The 22,312-nt window shown below is 42.6% G+C and overlaps 1 pseudogene; it reads left to right on the forward strand.

The window, feature by feature from the left end:
• Positions 1–21,950, forward strand: part of LOC141144834 (glutamate decarboxylase 1-like) — a 65,784-nt pseudogene extending 43,834 nt beyond the window's left edge.
• The last annotated feature ends 362 nt before the right edge of the window (positions 21,951–22,312 follow it).

Genomic DNA, 22,312 nt, shown 5'->3' on the forward strand with positions numbered 1-22,312 from the left:
CGAACCCGCGGCCGCACAAATGTGAACCCGGCCTAAAGTATGTAATGCATAGACAAACCATTTAACAACTTGAAGTGTACTTTTTTAAAAAAATTTTTTATTCCTTCAGTTCTTAAACGTAACACGTTTTTATATATAGATCATTAAAACAAATCTGCACAAAATGGCAAAAGTGGAGAGGGAACAAGGAGTTGATTGGGGTTTGATTAAGATTGATTTTAATAACAAATTTTAATTAAAAAAAGTCTACTTTTGAATTTTTTAACAAACACTCCACTTTGATCTGCAGATTAATGAAACAAAATAAATGCAAAATAACAATGTTTCTATTAATCTCCCTTCTAAAAAAAAAAATTGATAAAGGTGCTGTGGTGAAGATTTTTTTGGCTGTATTTAGCATGGCCAATGCCCACAACAGGTTAACTTAATTCTTAACCTACTTGGGACAATAATCACAGACTATGCAAGTAGGCATGCAAAGATGAATAATAGGTAATTGAATCACACATTTTATTCAAAAAGACCATTGGTGGTGGGGTTTTTTTTTCTGCTTAATCTAACCATGTTTGTTTTAAATGTGTTTTTATTTTTTTTATGCTCAGAGGAAAAATGATTGTCTGACTTGGAAGAGAAAATATTAAAGGCGAAAGAACAGGTGAGGAACTAAAACAAAGTATTGATATTTTAATCCCATTAATGCTATGGGTGAGGCTATCCTTGAAACACAAAGCCATGACTGCCTTCAAAAAAATTGCATACGTCTGTACTACAGTAGCATTTTCTGCAATTCTTTTGCTAAAAACATTTAAACATCTGAGTACCAATACAAGATATCTAAGATGTGCTTTCTTTGTAATCTTGAAATGGGCACAATGCTTTTGTGTTCCATTACCTGATATTATTTTTTTTTTTTTTGCAGGGACATGTTTCATTTTATGTCAGTGCCACAGCTGGGACCACAGTGTATGGAGCTTTTGATCCTTTTTCAGAGATTACTGACATTTGTGAGAAATATGGACTCTGGATGCATGTTGATGTAAGGCCTTTTGTGTGTCCTTTCTATTTACTTTAATAGGATTAAAACTTCAGATGTGTTATGCCTCTAAAGCCTCGTACACAAGCTTTGATTTTTGGACAACAGAACGTCTGATTTTTGTGGCATGCTTGTCTCATGTCGAAAGTGAAGAGGTTACTAACAATATGAGAATTTTCGTTTGACAGAATGCAACGTCAGAAGTGACGTAACGTGTTGAATAGTTTTGTATGTATTCTTTCATTTCTAAACATTCATAGTCTTGCTCTTAAGACTTTTTTCGAATGAAAACCATACTAATGAAAAGAAAATCAGACGTTGAGTTCTCATCTGACAAAAATTTTATAGTCTTCGCGCCCAGCTTTTGTCTGACGAAAAAGTGAAATTGGCTGTCGAAAGCATCGTACTAACGGTAAGATTTGCGGAAAATCGGTCGTCGTAATACAACTGATGTCCGAAATTCAAAGTGTTTGTACAGGCCTTTTGATGCAGCTGGCAGTGAGTGTGATTGTCAACACACTGCTACAATTTCTTTGGTTGTACTAAACAATATTGTCAGCCTTACTGAATATTGTTTTGCCTTTGGACAAACTAAATGCAACAAAGGTGATGATTTTGGCCATGTCATGATGCAAAGCAATACAGCTTGTGAACACCCCCATCTGCTGCCTTTACAGCTTGGGGGGGCGCAAATAAGTGATAATTTGCAGCTTTACTGACTCCCAAACTGCCAACTAAGCCTTGGGTTTTATACCGGGGTACACCCGTCAAAGGCAAACAATTCAAGTGAAATTGGCCACACCGCATGCGATGCACAGTGTTATGGTGCAGATTTTTAGGGGTTAAAACAGGCAGTGAGGAGTTGACACTGTCAAACACCTTTTGAAATGGATTCAATGCAGACTGCTCTTCAGAGTGCTAGTGTAATAGAGCTCTTAATGAGTCTTGCTATTTTGCTAATTGTCCTACTATGGCAGCATGTGCTATATCCAAAAAGTAAAACTTATTTTATTTTCTTTATTGTATTGCAGGCAGCTTGGGGCGGGGGATTGTTGCTTTCAAAGAAACACAGATTTAAGCTGAATGGCATTGAAAGGTACTAGAAACTGTTTTACTAGACACTTGTATTGGTTTTGGGTTCCAGAAGCAGGGGCTGATTCCTAGGCCTTTGCAGCACACTTCTGGCACCCTGATAAAATGCATAATGTCATATAATATGAAGAGGCTGTAAAGGATATATATATATTTTTTTTTTTTGCCTCTTATGCCTCCTATGCTCAAGGTATAACTTGAGCTATCATTTCATTAGGGCTAATTCAGTAACCTGGAATCCTCACAAGATGATGGGTGTACCCTTGCAGTGCTCTGCGATCCTCATTAAAGAAAAGGTAATTTCCTAAAATGCACTGTGTTGGTTGAAATTTAAACAGGATGGAAAAAAGACAAACCGCAAAACACATACTGTAGCACAGCATAAACCCTTGAACTGTGGGATTATAATCATAATCACATTATTTATATTTATTTTTTTTTATACATGGTTACAACAAAACCGCTCAAACTGATTTACACATAATTTCAACAAACCCATTTAAAAAAGTGTGTTAGGGGGTGTGGCCTGACGCATGGAGTGAGAGGACGTGCAGAGCTCCAGCTCCCGGATCCCTCGGCTCCACAGGGCATCTCTACACTGATTTCGGCTGTGCAAACGATCCACATGGGGAAAGCTAAGTACAGGGACCAGCAGGGAACAGGGTGTTCTCGTCCCGGAGGGGATTTGGGGACCTTTTTCACACGATCCTCGGCCACGAGCCTGGATCCAAGATGGCGCCTCAGTCCCTGGCCCGCTCTGAGTCGGCTCTGGACTCTATGGCCGGCTCTCAGGCATCCCACCCTATCCCAGCGACACAGGATTCTCCCCCCTAGACTCTCCAGAAGCCACTCAAATGCATCCTTAGGCTCTGAGGATGGATGGGATCTGGAAACACAGATGAGATCCCTGCACAGCTACATGCGGTCTCTTCCTACAAAGGCTGACTTTGAACAGTGTGTTCATCGCATAGAGAAAACTTACAAGCAGGAGATCTCTGAGCTTAAAAGGGACATCTGTGTTCATTTTTGAAGATATAGAAGCCACCACTGAGACCCTCCATGCTACGGTACAGACGCATGAGGAAATTCTTAACTCCCACACAGTCATGCTGCAACATCTTGCGTACCAGCAAGATGACATTGAAAACAGAAACAGGCGTAATAACATCCGCATTCACGGCATTCCTGAATCTGTGGAACCCAAGGATTTGAAAGTGGCGGTAATGGCCATTTTTAACCAGCTTTTACAATTGCCCAAATATAATCCCCTTGAGCTTGACCGGGTTCACAGGACCTCCGTCCCCAGGAACTCTGACCCCTCATTTGTTCGTGATACGCTCTGCAGAGTGCATTTTTATAACATTAAGGAATCCATCATGTGTGCCGCCAGCACGCAGGACTCTATTCTTTTCAATACCACCCCCGTGATGCTGTTGCCTGATCTAACTCTAACTATGCGGAAAGCCTTGAAGCCCCTCACACAGCTACTTCAATCACGTCAACTGAAATATCAATGGCGCTTTTCTTTCCAATTGCAGGTGCACCATGATGGTAAGACCACCATTTTCCACACGCTGGGAGACCTTCCTGCATTTCTCAGCACACTGGACTTGCCTCATGTTTCTATACCGGATTGGCCCTTCACTCCTCCTACACCAGGCCTGCCATACATACCTCAGTGGCAAAAACAGTCGCAAACGACGCCCTGGTTCCTCGTCTCGCATGGACCCTGACGATTGATGTCCGCTAGACCGGCTGGTCGTTTATCTTTATCACTCTGAAAGCAGGAATACCTCCTGCGTCAACTTGGAACCTTTGAGTTTATCCCTCCGAGACTTTCCTGGTATTCTTCTCCTCCCCGCATACCTTCCTACTAGTTGCTGCAGTTAACCAAGATTAACATCTGAAGGTTTTATTTATTTTTTTACCCACGTTGGGTTTCTTTTACTTACAGAAGTTACCAGGTTCATTGTTTTAAGGCTGTAAGGATGAACTCAAGCTATTCAATGGAGAACTTACCCTGAATCAACAGCCCCGTCTCTCACAACTACTGCCCTCCTCCTTCTTCTAGGACCGGTCCCTAAGTGCATCCATCTATTTAATTCTGGAGGTTCTCGCTTCTGGAACTTTTTATTTTTATATTTTTTTTTTTTCTTCCCAGAGACATGTGCACTGGATTACATCCCATAATTGTTTTCGTGGCGGGCATAACTGCTACTACTGTACTATTACCTCATGTTTTACCCCTATGTTATTTTTTTGTTTTTCTCCTTATATGGTTTAGAATTTTTTCTTTTCCCAATACAGCTTATTTAATACTCATGTATTAGCTACCCTGTGGGTCCTGGGGCTTCCGGGAGCCCTCCCATGCTAACCACTAACCCCCCCTTGGGAATCTGCGGTGCTTATATTTGGCACCGTACCCTGGTTTCTAGATGCTCCCCACATTATTCCTTTATGTTTTTTCTATTTTTGCATTTTTGATTACTTGGCGCCACCTAGTGGCCCTTTTCAGTGTTTTCAGTTTATTGGTATATATGATGCTGTCAGGGTCCCAGCCTCTTACACCTGTTCTCTACAAAACATGTGGCCTTGCTACATTACTAGTTTTGGCTCCTGGGACTCTCTCTCTCTTTTCCTTTTTTATGCTTTTCTCCTACTACTTACCTGTCTCATCTGTTCCCTCCTATGTGCTATCTATCCTCATCCCTCCTCTGTCCCCCCCCCCCCCCCTCTCCTCCCCTCTCCTCCCCTCTCCTTCCCTCTCCTCCCCTCTCCTTCTGCTGGCCGGGACTGTCCTACGAGGGACCCCAATTATTTTACTTCCCTTTCCATCTCTAATCCTCACCCCCCAATATGGCTACTACTCCACCTCTTAACCTAGCCTTCTATAATTGTAGAGGCTGTAATACCCCTGAGAAGCGTAGCCAGATCCTCTACCACTTCCATAAACAGAGAACTAACATCCTCCTACAGGAAACCCACTTCCGCTCTGGCTCAACACCCACGATACGAAATCGCTATTATACTTCCTGGTTCCATAGTACCAACCCGTTAGCTAAATCCAAAGGGGTCTCAATTGCATTTCATAGATCTTTTCACCCTATAGTCCTTGACTCATGTATTGATGATGATGATGATGATGATGGCCATTTTATGTTTCTTAAATTAAAATTTAATAATTTTCTTTTTACAGTAGCCAATATCTATGCTCCCAACACGGACCAGGCTCGTTTCCTATCTTCCACTCTTGCCAGACTAGCCTCCTTTTGGAGGTCCCTGTGTTATCATTGGAGGCTCTGTCCCCGACTGCCGACACATCCACTGGTAAGTCTTCCATAACCACGTCAAGTCCCTTCTCCACTCTCATCACTTAGTGGACATGTGGCGCATACACCATCCCACGGACAGATTTTTCTTACTTTTCTATAGCCCACAACTCATACAGTAGACTAGATAATTTCCTCATTTCACAATCCCTCTTAGATACACCAATACAGACTTCCCTGGGACATGCCCTCTAGTCTGACCACTCTCCGGTATACATATCCTTCGCCCGACCTCCACAATCACGCAGAGGGTTCTCATGGCGTCTCAACGACAACCATCTGCGAGATTCAGTATGTATCGCTGAAGTTACTAAAGCGATCAAAAACTTTCGATCTGATCACATAGCGGATACCACCACTCCACTTATTCAGTGGGATGCTCTGAAGTGTGTGGTCAGGGGAGTCCTGATACAAAATGGTTCTCGTTTGAAAAAAATTAGATCTGATGACATACGGCGCCTCCTGACCACCATTTTGGATCTGGAATCCCTTCACAAACGAACTCTGGATCCCGCTACATTTGTTACTCTCTCGAACTCCCGTCGTGATCTCCTTCAACTACTAGATTCTCACTCTCTAATAGCCAGAGACCGGGCCCGCAAATCTTATTACTCTATAGCTAATGTGGCCAACATCTAGCAAGGGTCATCCACCCTAGATCACCCCGCCACCCCATCCCCTTCATCACTAAACTAGACCAGAATAAAGTCTTCGACTGCAAGGGCATATCCACTTCTATTAAAGACTTTTATTCTCAACTATATAATCTCCCGCATACGACCCCGCATAGTCCTGTGCCTCTCTCTCAGGACCCAATGCAGACATATATCAGGGAGACTGCATTACCTGTCGTTGACCCCCAGGAATCCGCTGATTTGGATGGCCCAATTCCTGGGCGTCATCAAAGGGCTAAAACTGGGTAAATGTCCGGGTCCCGATGGCTACACCCCGAGGTTTTACAAAACCTTTGCTAGTACCATTCCTAACTAAGGCCTTTAACATTATGGATGATACTACCCTCCCCTCCAAAGAATTTTTGTCAGCTAACATATCCATTCTATTGAAACCTAATAAAGATCCTTCCCAATGTAGTAGTTACCGCCCCATTTCTTTATTAAATATAGACCTTAAACTCTTTGCCAAAATCCTTGCTAACCGTCTTTCCCCTTTACTCTCCGGGATCATACATAGAGATCAGGTTGGCTTTGTTCCAGGCAGAGAGGCCCGAGACAACACAACCAAAACAATTCACCTCATCTCATATTCTCCATCGCCAACAGGTTTGCCTTTTCTCCTTTGCAGAGAAGGCATTTGACTGGGTCAATTGGCGCTTTTTGAAACTCTCCCTTGAACAAATTGGTTTAGGATCCCCTTTATTTCCAAGATTATGTCACTTTACTCCCATCCCTCTGCATCGGTCTTGCTGAATGGTACTTCGTCATAAGGGTTCAACATCACCAACAGGACTCGCCAAAGGCTGTCCCCTCTCTCTCCCCTTTTTGTTATTGTAATGGAACATTTGGCATGTGCTATCCATCAAAATGACTCAATACAAGGCATTCGCACGCCGTCCGCACATCATAAGCTATCATTATATGCGGATGACTTACTCATTTATGCCTGACAACCCCATATAACTCTTCCTTCCCTTTTTTTAGAATTCCAATGCTTTTGGACGGTTAAGCAATTTTAAGATTAATATTTCCAAGACTGAGGCCCTTAACATTTCTCTCCCTGCATCTACCATGTCCTTCCTTCGCTCCAACTATTCATTTCATTGGCAGACCAAGGGCATCACCTACCTGGGAGTAATCATTTCGGCTAACCTTTCCAATCTTTTTACGTTAAATTATATTCCCCTCCTTTCCCGGCTCCATAAAGACTTAGCTTCCTGGGGGGCCAAAACTATACCCTGGTTTGGACGCATTAATACCCTCAAGATGAACTCTTTACCCAAACTACTATATCTATTTCAGACCATACCAGTTACTGTCCCCAAATCTTTTTTTCTCTGCACTCCGTTCCCTCTCCATTCACTTTATATGGAACAAAGGTTTATCCAGAATTAAATATAAATTACTCACACGGCCGACATTGCAAGGTGGTACGGGTTTACCAGATTATGAGCTATACCATAAAGCCACATTGATGGCTTGTATTCTGGAATGGTTCCCGCGACCCTTTCAAAAAGCCTCGGTGATGGTTGAACAGGATATGTCCCCAGTAGACTTAAGGGCCCTCCTCTGGGGCTACAAGGACAAACTACCTGACTTATCCAGCTCTTCGCCACTAACTATAGCAGCCCTTGTGCTCTGGTATAGGAGAGGATTATGTGAGCTTTTGTCCTCGGATCCATCCCCTTTATCTTCTCTTTTCGATAATCCAGCCTTCCCACAAGGTATAGCGGCTCATGCTGTAGGTTCTTTCCTCCGCACCTCCTGGCCACAAGCTCATACCTTCATTCATGCAGACAGTGGCACCCCAAACATCCCAACCGGAACCCAGGACTGGCTTTACCTCCCTACACCTAACAACCTTCACTAAACACTTATTCAGTTCTTCCCAGACCCACCGCCCCCAGACAGAATTTGAACACCTGGGCTCTCTTCAGGATTTACCTGGACATTTACTTTCACATATTTACAGTCTGATTCAATCCCTCACATAAACTGACTTACCTACCTACACCAGGATGTGGTCGGCAGACTTGGGAAAGACTATCTCCAGGGCGGACTGGCAAACTGCATTCCATTTCGCATACAAGTCCTCAATCTCTTGTTCACAAGAGAAGAATTTTAAAATTATGTTGAGGTGGTACAGGGACCCCACTACTTTGCGGAAAATATTCCCCTCCACTCCATCCACCTGCTGGCGATGCAATGCAGCCACAGGCACGTACCTTCATGTCTGGTGGGAGTGTGATCGGATCCGACCCTTCTGGAAAGGGGTATTTCAGGTATATGAGAAAATCTATGATGACCCCTTACAATTGACTCCTGAAATAGCTCTTCTCTCTATCCTACCAGGATCTATAGCTTCCCAAAAATGCTGTTTATTACGCTTCTTTCTGTCTGCTGCTCGCCACCTCCATACCTCTCTTTTGGAAGACAACTACTATCCCCCCGATGGCTCTTTGGATCTCCACCATGAACGATATTATGCGTATGGAGGAGATGCTGGTGCTGGACAATGATACCTATGATAAATTTACTGTACTATGGTCGGTCTGGCGGCGCTTCTCCTCCTCAGACACGCTGGTTACGTTGCTTCCTACCGTCCCAAAGTCAGATCCCCCTATTTCTTGATCTTCACCTGATTTTTGATAAATGACAGTATTTGATAAAAGTGGGGTCCCTCCTCTTCGGTCCCGGCTAGCAGTTCCCTTTCCCCTCTCCCCCCTTCTCTCCCATTTGTCTATCCTCTATCCCCTTTCTTTTCTCTTCCTCGTCCTTCTTTTTCTATTTGTTTTATTTTTGTTTTGTTTGATATAACTTGATAATATGACTCCTTATGTTTCATAGTTACCAGCCTTGCTGTAGGCGATAGCCATTTGGCGCGCTGGATATCCTTGCTTTGTAAAACATTTTTTGTGGAATGTTTGTCTTTCATTTCTGTTTTTTTTTATTGCTAATAAAAACATTTTCAACGCTAAAGTGTGTTAATTGCAACTGCAGTAAGAATACTTAGTTGCAGCGATCTACTGGTGGGTTTTATTTTTTTTTCCCATGTTCCTGTATAATTCTATTGAATCTGGAATTATTTCACAAACACAGATTAATGTTTTACTTGCTACTTGAATGTATTTTTATAGAATACTCTACTCTATATACCCTTAAATTTACATAATTCCTCCTCTTTTCTCCTTTCATTCTACTGTATGTAGTCTGATTTCATTTTTATTATAAATCATGCCTAACTTCTTCCAAAATCTTAACTTTTCTTATTTCAGGGTCTCCTGCAAGCTTGTAACCAGATGTGTGCCAAATATCTCTTCCAGCCAGACAAACCATATGATGTGACCTATGACACTGGAGACAAAACAATCCAATGTGGTAGACATGTAGATATCTTTAAGCTTTGGCTTATGTGGAAGGCAAAGGTAAGTGGTTTGTAAGAGGAAACTCAATCACTGGGATATTGCTACATGAAGGGAGCAGGAGCTTTTATAAACTGTAATTCCAAAGTTCACAGTTCATTTTTATTTCTTTGCACCATTTCTATTTGCAATAGTTTTTGTTGTTCCATCTCTTTATCAGAATCATGTTGAAGAGGAGTTCCACCCAAAAATGGAACTTCCGCTTTAACCACTTCAGCCCCGGAATGCTTTACCCCCTTCCTGACCAGAGCACTTTTTACAATTTGGAACTGCATCGCTTTAACTGGTAATTGCGTGGTCATGCAATACTGTACCCAAACGAAAGTTCCGTCCCTTATTTTCCCACAAATAGAGCTTTTCTTTAAATATCCTCAAAAAATGTTTTCAAAAACCAAATTACTTCATCAGTTTAGGCCAATATATATTCTTCTACCTATTTTTGGTCAAAAAAAAAAAAAATCGCAATAAGCATTCTTCTCTAGTAACCTAAAAAGGTTTCCTTTTGATGAGGACACAGCGCAGCCGTGGAATAAAAATCCTAAGTTGGACGTACCTCTTTCAAAGGTTTCAAAAAACTCGGATCTAGCGTTCGATGATATGGGCACACTTAAGGATCCGGTGCATATACAGTGTAGCGCTAATTATAACCAATGAATTTTAAATTGTAGTATTGCATACACAAAAAACACAATAACAAAATAAATGCATATATCAAATTTTGGTGTGAGACACCCTAGCAGGTATCTGTTAAATGTGAAAAAAAGTTTTATAGTCCCATAGAAATAATAGGTCTTATTCCTTATGGGCCATTTCACCGAGACCAAGTTACATGTAGAAGAGTCCTTTCTAAAGTCCTTGATGTAATTTGGACCTCATCACTGTCTGGCTGAGAGACCCTACTTCATTGCCTGTTGGCAATACAAGCCTTACTGACTCATGAGACATATGTTTGTATGAGTCCAACCTTTCTGGTAAGCCTGCACTGCTTCTACGCGGGGGATCCACCATATCTATGTTGCTTTCTTACCAGCTATCCACGTGGTGAACAGCATTATTATTTCTATGGGACTATAAAACTTTTTTTCAAAACTTTCTTTAAAACTTTTTTCACATTTTAAATTGTGTTTTTTGTGTATGCAATACTACAATTTAAAATTCATTGGTTATAATTAGCGCTACACTGTATATGCACTTGTTCCTTTTACAAATTTCCTTGTTTGTTGTGTGAGCTGCTATTGAATTGAGTTTATTGAATTTATTTTATTGTCCACACTTAAGGATCCGATGGACACGAAAGGTGTTATCCTTCTCCACAGAGCTTGGGATTCAGCGGTTGGGAACCTGAAACCAGCTCTGGCCTTCACTTGTGTGGCCAGAAATCTGGAGGTTTGGTTGACTCAGATTCAGTCACATCTGTCAGCAGGTACCTCCAGAGAGCAAATTTTTGAAGTATTTTCCTCTCCTTTTTCAGGCTGTGGCCTTTTTGGCGGATTCTTCCGCTGAGTCGGTTAGAATGTCGGCCAGGACTTCCGCTCTAATAAACTCGGCCAGGAGAAGCCTTTGGCTTAAGACCTGGTCAGGGGACTCGGCCCCCAAGTTACGCCTTTGTGGCCTTCCCTTAACAGGTAATCATTTATTTGGCCCAGGTCTGCAGGAGGCACTGGAACGCACGGCTGATAAGAAAAAGGCGTTTCCAGAGAAAGAGAATCCCGACAGCCAGAACAATTTTTTGTGGCCAAGGCAGGCAACAGAGTCCTAGAGAAAAGGACAGCAGGTCGAAAACACTGGACTGGGCACAAAGGCAGAGGCAAAGGGGGAGTGCTGTTTAACCCTCCTCAACAGCCCGCCAAGCCACAGTGACTTGTGGTCCCCGGTGGGAGGAAGATTGAGGGCCTTCATCCCACAGTGGGCAGAAGTCACTTTGAGCCCCTTCATCCTGGACCTAGTGACCAACGGGTACAGGCTGGAGTTTGTTCACCACCCACCAGAACGATTGTTGGTCACCTTTCCTCCACAAGATCGAGAGAAAGCGAGGGCTCTGGGTCTCCAGATCAGAGACTTATTAGATCAAAAAGTCCTGATTCCTGTTCCACAGTCAGAGCAGGGCAAGGGATTCTACTCCCATGTATTTGTGGTCAAAAAGCCGGCGAGAAAATTTCAACTTATCCTGAATCTCCGGACTTTAAACAAGTCCATCAGATACAAACATTTCCGGATGGAGACGGTTTTTAATATCAAAAACCTACTATACCCAAACTGCTTTAAGGCCACATTGGAGTTAAGGGATACCTATCTTCACATCCCTATCCATCCAGCCTTCCAAAAGTTTTTAAGGTTGGCAGTGAAGACGAATATGGGGACCCAACATTTTTCAATTTCAGGCTCTCCCTTTCGGTCTTTCCTCAGCCCCACGCATCTTTACGAAAGTATTGGGGGAAGCACTGGCTCCACTGAGGTTAAAGGCGATAACTGTTATCCCTTACTTGGACGACCTCCTGATAGTGGCAAAATCATACCAGAGAATGTTGGAGGATCTCCAGGCTGTACAGGACTTCTTACAGTCCCTAGGCTGGTTGATAAACAAAGAAAAATCGTCCTTAATCCCGGCCCAGAAAGTAACTTATCTGGGTTACGATTTTTGCTCAGTGAACCAAAGTTTTTCTTCCTCAGGAAAAGATTTCCAAAGTGTTCCAGACTATGTCAGCATTGCAGACCAACCACCACGACCAGAGTCGGTCTCTCTGAGACAGGTGTCGAGGGCAGTGGGGCTTATGACCTCATGTTTTCCTGCAGTACCATGGGCGAAACTCCGTCAGCGTCCATTACAAATGTTTCTATTAAGAAACTGGGACGGGGACGTAAGGTCCCTGGCGTCAAGGATCCGGCTTCCTACCAGGATAAAAAGAAGCCTGTGGTGGTGGAGAACTGGCCAGCACCCAACAGGGGGTCTCCCATGGTCATTTCCCATATCCAGAAGAATTACCACGGATGCAAGTTTCTGGGGATGGGGGGGCCCACCTCAGCAATGCAGTAGCACAAGGAGAGTGGTCCTCAGAGGAGGCAAGGGCCTCATCCAATCAAAGAGAGCTGCTTGCAGTCCAGAGAGCCCTGCAGTCTTTTCAGATGGAGATCAAGGGTCACAACCTCCAAATTCTGTCAGACAATATCGTGACAGTCGCATATATCAACAAGCAGGGAGGCACGAGAAGCTGGATGCTTCAGTCCATTGCCCAGGAGATACTTTCATGGGCAGAGGGGAATCTGGCTTCAATTTCGGCAGTACACCTGAAGGGGACAAACAATTGCCTGGCAGATTATCTCAGCCATCACAGGATAGACCGAGACAACTGGTCCCTTCATCCCCAAGTCTTTGCAGACCTCATCAGGAGATGGGGTTATCCCGTAGTGGATTTGTTCACGAACCAAAACAACCGCAAGACGGAGATATTCTTTTCCATGAACCCGGCAGACCAAGCCTTGGATCGATGCTCTGGCAAACCCGTAGCCTACAGGCCTATGTTATGCCTTCCCGCCTATCAGACTGATTCCAGAAGTCCTCCGGAAGTTTCTGCTAGAGGAGACGGACCTCATTCTAATTGCCCCATTTTGGTTTTCCCTGCTACAATCTGTTTTCGGAGACTCAGGGTCCAGTATCACACCCTCAGGTGATTTTCCTTAAATTTGACAGCCTGGTAGCTGAAGAAAAGATACTGAGCGACCAGGGGTTCTCTGACAAAGTAGTCAAGACCCTTGTAAATTGTAGAAAGCCGGTCACTAGAGCCATTTATTCCAAAGTTTGGAAAAAGTTTAACTCATGGTTATCTGATAATGAAAGATTAACTCATGATATTCCGTCTATTTTGGAATTTTTCCAAGAGGGTGTCGACAAAGGTCTTTCAGTTAGTACCTTTAAAGGTACAGGCGGCAGCTATTAGTGTGTTCCTCCAGTTTTCTCTCCTGGAAAATCCCACTATAGCCAGATTTTTCAAATCTATCTCTAGGGCCAGACCAGTAGTGGTGAGAAGTTGTCCAACTTGGGACCTGTCCCTAGTACTTCAAACTCTGGTAGAATTTCCATTTGAGACTCTGGGAGATATTTCAGTTAAGTTACTTACATTAAAGACTGTTTCTTTTTGCTGTTACCTCAGTTCGTAGGGTAAGTGAGTTGCAGGCCCTATCAGTAAGGGAGCCCTTTCTCACGATTTTTGAGGATCGCGTTGTTTTACGAACCGATCCAGGTTTTTTGCCCAAGGTGGCCAGTACATTTCACCGATCTCAGGACATTGTACTACCAACCTTTTGTAGTTCGCCAAAGGGCGACCTAGAAAGAAAATGTAGTTTTTTGGACGTAAGAAGGATTCTCTTAGTCTATCTCGGTCACCAAGACCTTTTAGGAAAACTGATACCTTATTTGTCCTCCTTTTCTGGAGTTCACAAGGAGAATAGTGCATCTAAAGCCACATTGGCTAGATGGATAAAGCAAGCCATCTCTGAAGCTTACAAAATTAGGGAGGTTCCTACACCTTTTGTTAATGCGTACTCAACTAGAGCCTTGTCTACGTCTTGGGCTGAGAGGGCTGGTGCCTCACCGGAACAAATTTACAGGGCTGCCACATGGTCCAGTTACTCGACCTTCATTAAACATTTTCGCCTGGATCTCCTATCCGCTCAGGAGCAGGCGTTTGGTCGTAAGGTCCTTCAGGCAGTTGTCCCTCCCTAGACTGGTAAGTTCTGGCTCATCGTCTCATGGGCTGTCCTGGAAGACGCTTGGAGAAAAGCTGAGTTAGACTTACCGGTAACTCCTTTTCTGAGTGTCTTCCAGGACAGCCGGATTCCCACCCGATATTGTCTGAAGTTATGTGTATTATGCATATGTTTTGCAGGGTCCTACGGTTCTTGAGAAGACTGACATGGGCCTGGAGGACCGCCCTTTTATCTGGTGGGAGTAACGTGTTTCCTGTCCTGGTAGGAGGAGCCCAAGGTCTCATGGGCTGTCCTGGAAGACTCTTAGAAAAGGAGTTACCGGTAAGTCTAACTCAGCTTTTTTTTTTTCCCTCATTAATGTACACACAGCACCCCATATTGACAGAAAAACACAGAATTGTTGACATTTTTGCAGATTTATTAAAAAAGAAAAACTGAAATATCACATGGTCCTAAGTATTCAGACCCTTTGCTGTGACACTCATATATTTAACTCAGGTGCTGTCCATTTCTTCTGATCATCCTTGAGATGGTTCTACACCTTCAGTTGAGTCCAGCTGTGTTTGATTATACTGATTGGACTTGATTAGGATAGCCACACACCTGTCTATATAAGACCTTACAGCTCACAGCGCATGTCAGAGCAAATGAGAATCATGAGGTCAAAGTAACTGCCTGAAGAGCTTAGAGACAGAATTGTGGCAAGGCACAGATCTGGCCAAGGTTACAAAAAAATTCTGCTGCACTTAAGGTTCCTAAGAGCACAGTAGCCTCCATAATCCTTAAATAGAAGATGCTGGGGCTGACCAGAACCCTTCCTAGAGCTGGCCGTCCAGCCAAACTGAGCTATCGGGGGAGAAGAGCCTTGGTGAGAGAGGTAAAGAAGAACCCAAAGATCACTGTGGCTGAGCCCAGCGTTGCAGTCAGGAGATGGGAGAAAGTTGTAAAAAGTCAACCATCACTGCAGCCCTCCACCAGTTGGGGCTTTATGGCAGCCTCTCCTCAGCGCAAGACACATGAAAGCCTGCATGGAGTTTGCTAAAAAACTCCTGAAGGACTCCAAGATGGTGAGAAATAAGGTTCTCTGGTCTGATGAGACCAAGATAGAACTTTTTGGCCTTAAATCTAAGCGGTATGTGTGGAGAAAACCAGGCACTGCTCATCACCTGTCCAATAGTCCCAAGAGTGAAGCATGGTGGTGGCAGAATCATGCTGTGGGGGTGTTTTTCAGCTGCAGGGACAGGATGACTGGTTGCAATCGAGGGAAAAATGAATGTGGCCAAGTACAGGGATATCCTGGATGAAAACCTTCTCCAGAGTGCTCAGGACCTCAGACTGGGCCGAAGGTTTACCTTTCAACAAGACAATGACCCTAAGCACACAGCTAAAATAACGGAGTGGCTTCACAACAACTCCGTGACTGTTCTTGAATGGCCCAGCCAGAGCCTTGACTTAAACCCAATTGAGCATCTCTGGAGAGACCTAAAAATGGCTGTCCACCAACGTTTACCATCCAACCTGACAGAACTGGAGAGGATCTGCAAGGAGGAATGGCAGAAGATCCCCAAATCCAGGTGTGAAAAACTTGTTGCATCTTTCCCAAAAAGACTTATGGCTGTATTAGATCAAAAGGGTGCTTCTACTAAATACTGAGCAAAGGGTCTGAATACTTAGGACCATGTGATATTTCAGTTTTTCTTTTTCACTAAATCTGCAAAAATGTCAACAATTCTGTGTTTTTCTGTTAATATGGGGTGCTGTGTGTACATTAATGAGGAAAAATTGATTTTAGCAAATGGCTGCAATATAACAGAGTGAAAAATTTAAGGAGGTCTGAATACTTTCCGTCCCCATTGTGTGTGTGTGTGTGTGTGTGTGTGTGTGTGTGTGTGTGTGTGTGTATATCTTCTCTTCTTCTTCTTCTCTCTTCTTCTTCTTCTCTCTTCTTCTTCTTCTCTCTTCTTCTTCTTCTCTCTTCTTCTTCTTCTCTCTTCTTCTTCTTCTCTCTTCTTCTTCTTCTCTCTTCTTCTTCTTCTCTCTTCTTCTTCTCTCTTCTCTTTCTATTTTTTTTTTTCAACTTTCCATCTATCAAATCTTCTGCCCTTGTTTTAACTTTGGCTAGTATTATTATTTTTTTTTTTTTGCCAGTAAATACCTTTATACAGCCCACTTCCTGTTTCTTGTCTGGTAAAAAGCCTAGGCTTATGACATGCACAGCTCTTTTCTCCCTCTCCCCCTAGTGACTGGGGTGGACAGATCGGACACTTTTAACACTATTTTGGGACCATTGGCATTTATACAGCGATCGGTGCTATAAAAATGTACTGATTACTGGGTAAATGTCACTGGTAGGAAAGGGGTTAAACACTAGGGGGGGTTAAGTGTGTTCCCTGGGCGTGTACTAACTCTAGGGGGGATAGGCTCACTAGAACATGACAGAGATCACTGCTCCTGATCACAGGGAGCAATAGATCCCTGTCATGTTGCTAGGCAGAACAGGGAAATGCCTTGTTTACATAGGCATCTCCCCGTTCGGCTTCTCTGTGTCACGATCTCAGACATATAGTCCATGGGACCCGCGAGCACACTCCCGTGGCGAGCGGCCGCTAGCCACCGATGACGCAGCGACATATGGGTACGTTGTTTTGCGCACCCGTGCCACTTTGCCGAAGTATATCGGCGTGAGTAGGTCAGCAAGTGGTTAAAGCGAACCTTCAGTCATTTTTTCAACTTTCCATCTATCAAATCTTCTGCCCTTGTTTTAACTTTGGATAGTATTTTATTTTTTTTTGCCGGTAAATACCTTTTATACAGCCCACTTCCTGTTTCTTGTCTGGTAAAAAGCCTAGGCTTATGACATGCACAGCTCTTTTCTCTTTTTCTCTCTTGCACACTTTCTCTCTCTTTTTTTTTCTTTCGAGAGTTCCCCAGGAAGGGAGGAGGGATAAGTCATAAGAGGGCCAATGAGAGCAGCAGAGCTGGAGGGGTGTGTGTAAATCCAGGAAGTAAACAGGCAGCAGCTTCAGCTGCCCACGGTTAAAATGGCTGCAGCCAGACTCAGTGGAGGGAGATTTCTGCAGTATATTTGGCAAGCACAGGATCATAGTATATATAAACTAATATGCAAAGTGGTTGGAGGAAAGCTTCAGAATGGCAAAGATGTTTTTATTACAAATTATATGAGCAGACTGCAGTTCCACTTTAAATAGTGCAAAATTGTATTGGTACTGAAATTTCTAGTTATAGTGAAATTAACCAATACATCTGGATGCTACTATGTTTTGACATGGGCATCAAGGCATTTCTTATCCTAGTAATGAAAGTGTTAACATGTCGATAAGGCAGCACCGATTCAGTCCACAATATACTGTGTATCCAAATGTTCATGACCCTAATGCCGCGTAAACACGACCGTTTTTTTCCGTCAGAATACACTCTGATGGTTTTTTTGACCGAGTTCTGTTGAAACGGACTTTCCTACACACGATCACACCAAAGTCCGATCGTTTAGAAAGCGATGACGTACAACGGGACTAGAAAAGAAGTTCAATAGCCAGTAGCCAATAGCTACCCTTGTGTCATTTTTGGTCCGTCGGAATAGCATACTGAAGAACGGTTTTCCCGATAGGAATTGATTCCGTCGACAAGATTTAAAACATGTTCTATTTCTAAGTCCGTCAGAGTTTTAGAAAGAAAAAGTCAGATGAAGCCCACACACTATCGGAATATCCGATGGAATGATTCCATCGGACCTTTTCTGCCGGAATGTCCGGTCGTGTATACGCGGCAATAGACTCCTCCACCCAGTCCAAATGTGTATGCATGTTCCTGAGTGCTTATCACAAAAGGAACATACGCTATATAATACAACAACCTTGCTTTTAATGGGAGCCCCCCAGTGTCATATGCTGCACTTGAAGCTCTCAGCCTATTGTATGGCATATTACACAACCCACAGGAATGTAGGCTATTTCCACGTGAAAGTAGAAAGGTTTCTTTCATTTAAAATGGATACTAGAATAACCCTTTGCAGTAGTAACACAGTTAAGGTGTGGGGATTTTCAGGGCATGCATTCCAGATACAGAAACAGCAACCATGTGGCTCTCTGCAACAAAGTCCTCCCCAGAGTCCTGGCAATCGGCAGCAAGCCTAAGTGACTCCCAGCAGCCTGGTCTCCACAGCAGTTCTGCTAGAACAGAACTGTGTCCCTGGGTGGTCTGCCTATAGCAGGGTTAACCCCAACAGGTGGTCCCATGAAGCACAGCAGCCCTTGAGCCCTTTACTCCTGGGCTCCAGCAGCAAGCACCTTGGTACTATCCCGGGACTCAATGCAGTACTTCCCAGACACAAACTTTCAGCTTGGGTCTCAGCAGACTAACATTTTATTCTGAGTACCGTCAGCCCACTCACACTGTGGGTGTCCCAAACAGGTGGTGGGCAGGACTTAATATCCCCCTGGCCCAAGTCGTCAGTCGGCATCACTCTGGCCTGTCCAGCCAATTAGAAGTTGTCCTGCCCAGGGTTGCTAGAGGGAGGTCCTCTTCAGCTGTGGCAGCAGCCAATCAGGGCACAATCCAGCCTCCTTTCTCTCCCTGGACTGGCCATCAAGCAGGGGAGAAAAGAGCAAAAAAATAAAACCTTTAAAATTGCTGCTGAATATTTTTAGTGCCACTGGGCAGGCTTTAACGACCCAAGTCTAAGATCATGTGAGGAAAGTACTGAGAAGATTAAAATAAGGAGATAAGGGTACAAAGCAGGAAAAAAGAGTAAAGGGGAGGAGGGGTTGAAGGGAGAGGGAAGGGGGAATTATTTCCGGTTTCTAATTGTTTCCTTAAAACTGATTTTATGGAAGATGCTTTAGTATAGAATAGCTTCCAGTTTAACATGCAATTTTCCACCCAAGCTTTCAGTCTTTAACCCTTTGTCAGGACAGATAGTGTGCACATCTAATTTGCAACTGATTTTGAGATTTGCAAGCACTGTACAGACAGTGTTAATATTGGTAAACATTCCTCCACAGCCCTATCTTTGAAGCTGAACTCCAGGAAAACTGGGCTGTGCTCACACTACAAGGGTTACCTGTTCTCTTATGTCTAGTGGGACAGGGTACAGAAATCTGCATATCGGATTGTCTACTCTCACAGGCTCCTCCATGGTGCTAGACCAGTCACTACAGCCTTATCTCCCCGTACTCTTATCTGTCTACCGTCCTCCGACATCCTCAAGAGTGATGCCCTGAATTGGATGAGAGGATGTCGTAGGACAGTCTACTGCCAGCCCAACTGCTAGGGGGGTTTTTGTTTACCTGGATCTTGGCTTTGACATTACATAGAAGGGGAAATCACTGTAGGATTTTTGAACAGGATGTTTATTTGTTAAAAAAATAAAAAGTAGGCATCTTCCCAATGTCTCCACAAAAGCTGAAATACAATTTAAATGTAAAATTGACCCATAACTATTTTCCTGAAATATAATCAATGGACATTGCTTTTGAAGGCCGTAAAACACTTTTATTTAAAATATAAAAGGGCTCAAATTATTTTACTATTAATCTGAGTTTTGCATTTTTGTTTTAATGGTACTTGTGGCTTTGAGCTTCAAATTAACAAATGCCTTGAAAATGCAGAGTACTTGTACAAAAAGCTTAAAACACTGGAGTACTTTGAACTCGTTTTTCCTGATGAGGTAAGAATTGAGCTTTTAAATATGTACTTGCGTCTTCTTAGTCTACACTTGGTGCTTTGCCTTGCTTGATTCTCCTAGTAGGAGATATTTCTAATGTATAAAAGTTAAGGTGTCATGGGTGTTTCTTTTAGCATGCAAATGTGTATTGCTTAACAGATCTTCAGTATAGGAGTATACAAATTAGGGAAGACAAGTCTGTGTGTGTGTATAAGCACACCATCTGTTTGTGCAAGTGGCAATGATTTTGGTGGCAGTGCGTTTACCCAGAACAATGTAAACACATTGGGGCTGATTTAGTAAGAGTTGTTTTTCAGTTCAATTATCCCAACCTGTTCAGCTGAAATAAGCGAACAGGAATTTGCTTTTCACATGATTTGGAGCTGAGAATGTTCACACAATTGTAAAGTTATTAACTTCTTTAGTAAATTGCCCTCCAGTATAACTCTCTCATCAACCTTAACTTGCTTACAAAACATTTTGTATTTTGATAATGGAATTCTTTTCTTATGTCATAGCCTGAGCATAGTAACGTTTGCTTTTGGTATATACCACCCTGTCTCCATGGTATGCCGAGAGATGGAGAATGGAATGTAAAGCTGCACAAGGTAAAATTGTGTGTGTGTGTGTGTGTGTGTGTGTGTTTTTTTTTTTTTGTCTGGCTGTCATCTTAGTTCAACAGGTAATCTAGGCAGTCATTGTGGCAGCTGAGCTACCCTGCCTCTAGCAGTAATTTACAAATCCTGTACATTTTATGACAAGGACAAACCTGTAATAATGCACATTTTAAAATGAGGTATTGATCTAAGATAAATACATATATTCTTTTTGACTTGTTTTTGATCATGTTCAGTAATTCATCTTCTGGATTAGCTTTGAATCTTCATATGTTAATTTTTTTTTTCCTGCCAACCTGCTCATTTCCCAAGTGATTGGCATCACTGAAAAGGAGGCTGACTGTATCCTAATTCTGCCATCCTTCAGTAAGCAGTGCACATGAGAAAATGTTACAAACTATTTTTTTCTTTTAAAGTCAACCTTCTACACAGTTAATATGTCAACTCTGTTTGGGGATGGAGGGCAGAAAGGGGGGCTCAAAATACTAGTGTCTTTAACTCATCTGATAAGCCCTGGATGGATTTTTATAACCTGTATGCTAGATAGCGAGGATAGAAATTCTGCATCCCTAAGTTCCACTATTGTCTCTAGTTAGGACTCTTAGGCTGGCCATACATGTTCACTTTTTGGGTACAATTTTTATTTTTTTTTTCTTTTGGATTTACCTTTAAACTATGTAGCACAAGGGCCTGCCTAATTGGATACAGTTGGAAGTTGTTTAGTTTTGACCTCATATTTGATGGTTTTTGGTAAATCTAGGAAAACTGTACAAGATAATTTAAACATGTATGGCCAGCCTTAGACAAAAACTAGCTTTAGTCTTCACTAAACTGATATGTTCAGCAAATCTGGCAATCCTATGGGTGAAAAGAACTATAGTAACAAATAGCATTTTGTTATAGTTTAGTGAATTGAGCCTTTTGTAATTTGAATGGGATAATCCCCATTTTAGAATTGCACTGGGTTGCTCAGTATTCATTGTTTGTAATTTCAAAAATTGTATAGGTTGCTGCCATAATTAAAGCAAGGATGATGGAAGAAGGAACTGCAATGGTCAGTTACCAACCTCTTAAGGACAAGCCTAACTTCTTCCGAATGGTGTTTTCCAATCCCGCCTCTGATAAGACTGATATAGATTTCCTTTTGGAAGAGATTGAACGGCTGGGGCATGACTTGGAATTATGACTATGTTGTTGTTATTACACTCCTTACTGAAAAAGCAAAGGAGTGCTGTAAATTGATCTTTAATTAAAGTGGATTTTATTAACCATCCTCTGAAAGGGATACAGATTTTAAACCCAAGACAGATGTGAAAAATTTGGTTTACATAAGTATGATGCATATCCTATTGTATAGTGGTGTTTTTATCTAATGGCCTTATTTTATGTTTGAATGTCATAATTTTAAGATAAATTGTTAGTTTTGAATAGTTTGTGTTTTTATAAATAAAACTGAATTCATTGCAATTTGCTTGGCTTTTTTTATTTATTTATTTTTTTGGAGATACAACAAATTAAGCTTTTACATGAAGAAACAGTCAAGATATCACACGGATTTCAACATTGCGTATTGTATTTTAATGTGAAAACCTTATCAATAAGTATTAAAAAATCAAACTGCTGGCCATTGTCCTTAGGGCGGACCCTAACATCAATGGCGTTCCCTATGCAGGAGAATGCTATAAACTGAACATGTTTGCGGACGATGCCCTCCTGGCCCTCATCAACCCTATCGTCGCCCTACCAAACCTTCAGGCC

The sequence above is a fragment of the Aquarana catesbeiana genome, linkage group LG05 (genome assembly GCF_042186555.1).
Source record: "Aquarana catesbeiana isolate 2022-GZ linkage group LG05, ASM4218655v1, whole genome shotgun sequence".
NCBI lineage: Eukaryota > Metazoa > Chordata > Amphibia > Anura > Ranidae > Aquarana > Aquarana catesbeiana.